The sequence below is a fragment of the Leuciscus leuciscus genome (genome assembly GCF_965113295.1).
Source record: "Leuciscus leuciscus genome assembly, chromosome: 5".
NCBI lineage: Eukaryota > Metazoa > Chordata > Actinopteri > Cypriniformes > Leuciscidae > Leuciscus > Leuciscus leuciscus.
In genome coordinates this window covers 37,841,825-37,848,818 of record NC_138729.1, presented here as the reverse complement: position 1 = coordinate 37,848,818, position 6,994 = coordinate 37,841,825, and positions in this window count along the sequence as shown.

Genomic DNA, 6,994 nt, shown 5'->3' with positions numbered 1-6,994 from the left:
TGTAAACAATTTCGGAATACTAATTCAAATCTTTACACAGTGTTTTACATGAGATCAAATTCAGGCCATTCACTGACTCAGTACACAATAATGGAGGTTTAAATGACACATTATAGTGACTAATTGGGCTGTATTGTGAAGCGGGTAATCCCTAACCTTTTCTACAGATGTTATTAGAAGATTAGAAGAAACTTGAGCAGCTGTAGCCCAATAGCACAGCAATCCCTACAAACCACTGGAAAACCACTTTCTCTCAGTGTCACAAGACTCTGCTCATTTAATGACACTAAATATAACAACAGATTCAGTTGTTTTAAAGGATATCTTAACCACTAATGAAAATTCATAATTTACTCTATGTTGTTTAAACCCATATGACATGAAATATTCCTTTTGTGGTACACAACAGTGAACTGAATAAATGACTGAAAAGAATGATTTTGGTCTCGAATTGGAAATCACTAGGCCTACTTGTTATGAGCTTTGAAAAATTACAAGATTTGTAGTAAATTTCTTTAAATTTAGTTCAGCCCCTATTTACAGTAAATGCATGGAAAATGAGCAAGAACAATAAAATTAAATATAAAGTCTTTCAACATTAAAATTGAACTTTAAAATGTACAATAATTACATTTCTGTGAAATGTCACATCCAGTTTGTAGCAGTTACATTTAATGAACACGCCATTGAAAAGCACCCTTTGGCCTGTCATTTCCCGAGCCGGACTCCCCACAATGGCCGGCCCGACGAAGCGAATAGAAATAGTATTTTGAATCACGCTGCTGTGGTCCGATGAACATCCCCGCTCCACACTCTGAGCAAAGAATGTGCAGTGATGTCACAGGGAGGCAGGGGTAAGAGAGAAATGCTGTGATTTAGGGACAGGACATGGCGGAGGGAGGGAGGAAGGGGATGAACAGTGGGAGCAGTGAGGGGGAAAGAGAGGGGGATGAAATGGCGATGAGAGAGGTCTGCGGGCTTCTGCTGCCACCGCCGTAATGGCCCAAACGAGGTGGAGGGGAGAGCACTGGAGTGAAGACAGGGGTGAGGCGGTGGTGACTCTGCTTCAAGGCCATATGAGCTGGCAGCTTGTCACAACCAAACCCATCACACAAAGGCAGACACAGACACATTCCCATTATCAGATCAGACCTGCTTCCTCAGCCCTTACATGTTACCAGCACAAGTGTGATAAACACATCAGAATCAACCAGCATTCCTTGTCCACACCAAGTGCCATCATCAGGCCAAAGATAATCAGTTACACGTTCTCTAAATTGCTTGTTACAGCAATATTCATCATCATCATCCTGATTGACGTCTTTTCTCTAACAATCACTGAAGCTTCTAGAAGTATCCAAGGGTCTGTCAGTCTATCCATCCATCCATCCATCCATCCATCCATCCATCCATCCATCCATCGTATCTATCATATATACATTTATCTGAATATATCTATCTACTATATCCATCCATCGATTGTATCCACACGTCCATCCATCCACTGTATCTATCCATCCACCCATCTATCTACTGTATCCATCCATCCATCCACTGTATCTATCCATCCACCCATCTATCTACTGTATCCATCCATCCACTATATATCCTTCTATCCAACTGTCTGCTGTATCCTTCTACATATCCATCCATCCATTGTATCTATCCATCCATCCATCCATCCATCCATTCAATGTATCTAAACATCCACCCATCTATCTACTGTATCCATCCATCCACTATATATCCTTCTATCCAACTGTCTGCTGTATCCTTCTACATATCCATCCATCCATTGTATCTATCCATCCATCCATCCATCCATTCAATGTATCTAAACATCCACCCATCTATCTACTGTATCCATCCATCCACTGTATCCACACATCCATCCATCCATCCACTGCATCCTTCCATCCACTGTATCTATCCATCTATCCAACTGTCTACTGTATCCTTTTACACATCCATCCATCCATCCACTGTATCTATCCATCCACCCATCTATCTACTGTATCCATCCATCCACGGTATCCACCCATGCATCCATCCATCCATTCAATGTATCTAAACATCCACCCATCTATCTACTGAATCCATCCATCCATTGTATCCACACATCCATCCATCAACTGTCTCTATCCATCCACCCATCTATCTACTGCATCCATCCACTGTATTTATCCAACTGTCTACTGTATCCTTCTACACATTCATCCAGCCACTGTATCTATTCATCCATCCATCCATCCATCCAATGTATCTATTCTACCCATCTACTCGACCTCAGTGCTGCATTTGACACTGTCGATCATAACATACTTCTTGACAGGCTGGAAAACTGGGTGGGGCTTTCTGGGATAGTCCTAAAATGGTTCCGGTCATACTTAGATGGGAGAGGTTATTATGTGAGTATAGGAGACCATAAGTCTGAGTGGACATCCATGACATGCGGAGTCCCTCAAGGCTCAATTCTTGCGCCACTCCTGTTCAACCTGTATATGCTCCCAATGAGCCAAATAATGAGGAACAACCAAATTGCTTACCACAGCTATGCAGACGACACACAGCTGTACTTAGCCCTATCGCCTAACGATTACAGCCCCATTGACTCCCTGTGCCGATGCATTGATGAAGTCAACAGTTGGATGTGTCAAAACTTTCTTCAATTAAACAAAGACAAAACTGAAGTTATTGCGTTTGGAAACAAAGATGAAGTTCTCAAGGTGAACGCATACCTTCACTCTAGGGGTCAAACAACTAAAAATCAAGTCAGGAATCTTGGTGTGACACTAGAGTCAGACCTTAGTTTCAGTAGTCATGTCAAAGCAATAACTAAATCAGCATACTATCATCTGAAAAATATTGAAAGAATTAGATGCTTTGTTTCCAGACAAGACTTAGAGAAACTTGTGCATGCTTTCATCACCAGCAGGGTGGATTATTGTAATGGACTCCTCACTGGCCTTCCCAAAAAGACCATAAGACAGTTGCAGCTCATACAGAACGCTGCCGCCAGGATTCTGAGCAGAACCAGAAAATATGAACATATCACACCAGTCCTCAGGTCTTTACACTGGCTCCCAGTTAGATTTAGGATTGATTTCAAAGTATTATTACTGGTATATAAATCATTCAATGGCCTAGGACCTCAATACATTGCAGATATGCTCACTGAATATAAACCCAACAGATCACTCAGATCATTAGGATCATATCAGCTAGAAATACCAAGGGTTCACTCTAAGCATGGTGAGTCTGCTTTTAGCTATTATGCCAGCCGCAGCTGGAACCAGCTTCCAGAAGAGATCAGATGTGCTCCTACAGTGGTCACATTCAAATCCAGACTCAAAACACTTCTGTTTAGCTATGCATTTACTGAATGAGCACAGTGCCGCCTGTACTGTACTGTATTTCATTTTATTTTTCTAAACTGTTTTAATTATTCTTATTTCTTTTTATTATTTTAATTTCTTCTATGTAAAGCACTTTGAATTGCCATTGTGTATGAAATGTGCTATATAAATAAACTTGCCTTGCCTTGCCTATCTACTGTATCCATCCATCCATACATTCACCCATCTATCTACTGTATCCATCTGTCCATCCATTCATCCGTCCATCCATCCGGCTTATAAACCTTAAACATTAATAGTTTGTCTGGACCTACTTTTCTAGCTAAAATTACAGTTTCTATTGATTACATTATACTACATTTCTATTCAAAAAGAAATGTAGTATATAAAAATCTAATTGCAGTTATATATCTTGCTTGCTATCACAATTCAAATTCAGGAATGGAATTTAAATTTAAAAGGAATTCTAAATGAAATTCTGTTGTGTTTGACAGACTAAGCCACTACTCATGTATTGAATATTTGCCTATGAATATTTATGCAGATTAAAGTCAGGTTGGTAAAAATAGCTTTATATGATTATTGTGTGGGCACTTGGTTAAAAAAAGGAACAAAAAAATTATCTCCCTTTACTAGGGAAATAAGATGAGTCTGACGTGATTATTCATCTTTTTAACCACATGCATAAGCACAGGATAATTTTAATTATTGGATATACAGTTTCAATCAAAATAATTCAACCCCTCAGAGACTGTAATAATTTACAAGTGTAAGCTTTTCTAAATATACAGAGTTAAAAAAAAATGCATCTATCTCAAAATATAATGTAATGCTTTTGAGTAATAGTGTTTTTTTTGTTTTGTTTTTTTGTAATACAGCGGTTACAATTATTCAACCCCTTTTCAATACTGCTGTTTTTAAGTCACTTATTTGTATGGTATGGTACAAAATAGTGTTAAAACACAATTAAGCCTTTGGAAACTCTATAACTAAACTGAACTAGCTTGTGCTGTGACACATACATACATTAAGTTCACGCATGTGCTAAAGTTGAGTAGCAAATATATAGAGAACAGATGGTTTTATTACATTAGAAAGTCTATGGCTACAAGAAGATTTCCAAAACACTAAAAGTTCCTAGAGACACAGCCGGCAGCCTTATTCATACGTTTAAAATGTGTTGTACCAGAAAACCTTTGAGGGTGGTGAAGAAAAAGCACAATATCATTAAGGGGAATAAAATGTTTGATCAGAGCAACTGAGAAAAACCCTTAATTTACTGCCAAAGATTTGCAAGATGACCCGATGAAAGGAGAAAAAAATAAAAAATTCAAAGCAGAGAATAAGAAGAACAGTAGACAAGCATGGCCTTAATGTTGAGACATCTTGCTGAATGCCACTCTTGACCAAGAATAACATAAAAGGCAAACTTCAGCGTGTTCAAATTCATTTGGATCGACCTGTGGAGTTCTGGAAGTATGTTTTATGGAGTGATGTGGCCAAACTGGAACTTTTTGGACCCATGGATCAGCGGTAAGTCTAGTGCAAAATGTTTTAAAGCTTATGAGCAAAAGAACACAATCTCCATGGTCAAACACGGAGGTGGTCCAGTCTAGTTATGGGGGTGTTTTGCTGTTCCAGGAAGTGGAAAATCTTGACTGAATGAATGACATCATGAATTCTTTAAAGTATCAAGTCATTTTGGCAAAGATGGGGATGGGGTGTAGATGGGGTGTAGAGACTGAAGCTTGATGATCAGTGGACTTTCCTGCAGGACAGCCATCCCAAAGTATACACCCAAATCTACTGAAGCTTGGTTCAGGGATCAGTCGTAGAATGTTCTTGAGTGGCCTGTACAGTCTTCAGATTTATATTTCATTGAAAATATTTGAAGAAACCAGTGGTAATGTGAAAACCAAAGATTATCAGTCATCTAAGCTTTTTCAAGCGAGGAATTGGCCAATAAAGTAGAGAGGTGACAGTAGCTTCTAAGCACTTACAGCAGCGTTTTCTTGGAGGTTATAAAGAATAAAATATTCAGACAAAATTTTACTTTTGAAGGTTGAATAGTTTTGTACATGAATGTTTAGAGTCAATTAGATTTTTTTGATTTTTCATCAACTTTAAATTCTCAGAATCACTCATAATAATTTACGGATGCCTTTGTTGAATTGTTTTCATAAAATGTTGTTCTCAGCAGCAAAATGTCTTGCAGGTCAAGGGGGTTGAATCATTTTGATTGCAACTACAAATGATACTCCATTTCAAGAAAACAACTGTTGGCCAATCTAAGTCACTGAAGCTTTTTCTTGTAAAACGACCGCAATTAACCAGCACAGACTTTCAATATGTTCTCAGACTTTCGAACCCTTCTATGCTGTATAGTTCAATTAGCAGTGAGGAAATATTTGGGAACCAAAATATTGATCTCAAACCTGCTTATGTTCAACATATTGACTGTCCCGTGTGCTGAAGAGCGGCAACATGACCTTTAGGTCATCTCAAGCTTATCCATCTCCCTTCATCACAAACAAACAACAACACCTTTTCTACAATGTTGGCACACAAATGAAAGTGTTATACCTCCTAAATAATAGACTGCATTATGTAAATGATATCTGAACAGTTCTGAGAGGGTTATCAAATTCAGTCAGAAATATTCAAGAACAGGTGCACAGACTTTTGACAGTGCATGAAGAGTTTGGAAAGGCAGAGGAGAAAGAGGAGGAGAAGAGGAGGAGGATGATGAATAAAAAACGAAACAAAGAGAGGGGCAACGTGTGGAAAGCAGATCTGATCTGGCGACATGTATATATTTCGCATTCGGCAAACAAACAAAAGGCCGGTAAATAGCAAGAGAGGAAATGCGTGGTTATCCGATGCCGCCACTCCGCGCTCAGCCCGCACCTCCCGGCTAGGGTTTCCCTGGAAGACAAAGAGCCACCAGCGCATTCTGCCGGCCTGCCCACAAAAAGCTGCGCTGAAAAAGCCAACACCTCTTCCCTTCGGGGGCTCCACAAAACACTTTTGTTAGTCGATATTAAAACATGTTGCAATATCAGCCCGTCTCACGAAGGAAACTTAATCACGTGCATGAGGAGGAAGCTAGCCGGCTGGGTCCCTTTTAATACAGGGACTAAGAACATCATCAGAGGAGAGGGTTAGTCAATTTATGATGGTAGGGTTAGTTAGAGTTAACTGTTAAAGGTATAGTTCACCCCAAAATGTTTCATTTACTCACCCTAATGGCGTTCCAAACCTGTACGAATTTATTTCTAATGTGGAAAAAATAAGATATTTTAAAAGTCAATGGGGTTCAAACAACATTGGACTCCACTGACTTTTATTAAATGGACAAAAACCCTAGGACATAAGAAGAAAAAAACTCTACGTTCCACAGAAACAAAAGTCATACAGGTTTGAAACAATGAGGTAATATGAATAAATTATCAAAGCTTTTTCCTTTTTGGATGAACTATCCCTTTGACACAAAAGAGTGCATCCCTTAATGATGGGCATAACTTGTTATTCTATTAGGGCCAACAATAAATATTAAACAACTCATAAGAGGTTTTAAATCACAACCAGGGTTATTATAGTTAACTAAAACTAAAACCATAAAAAATATTATTGTTACT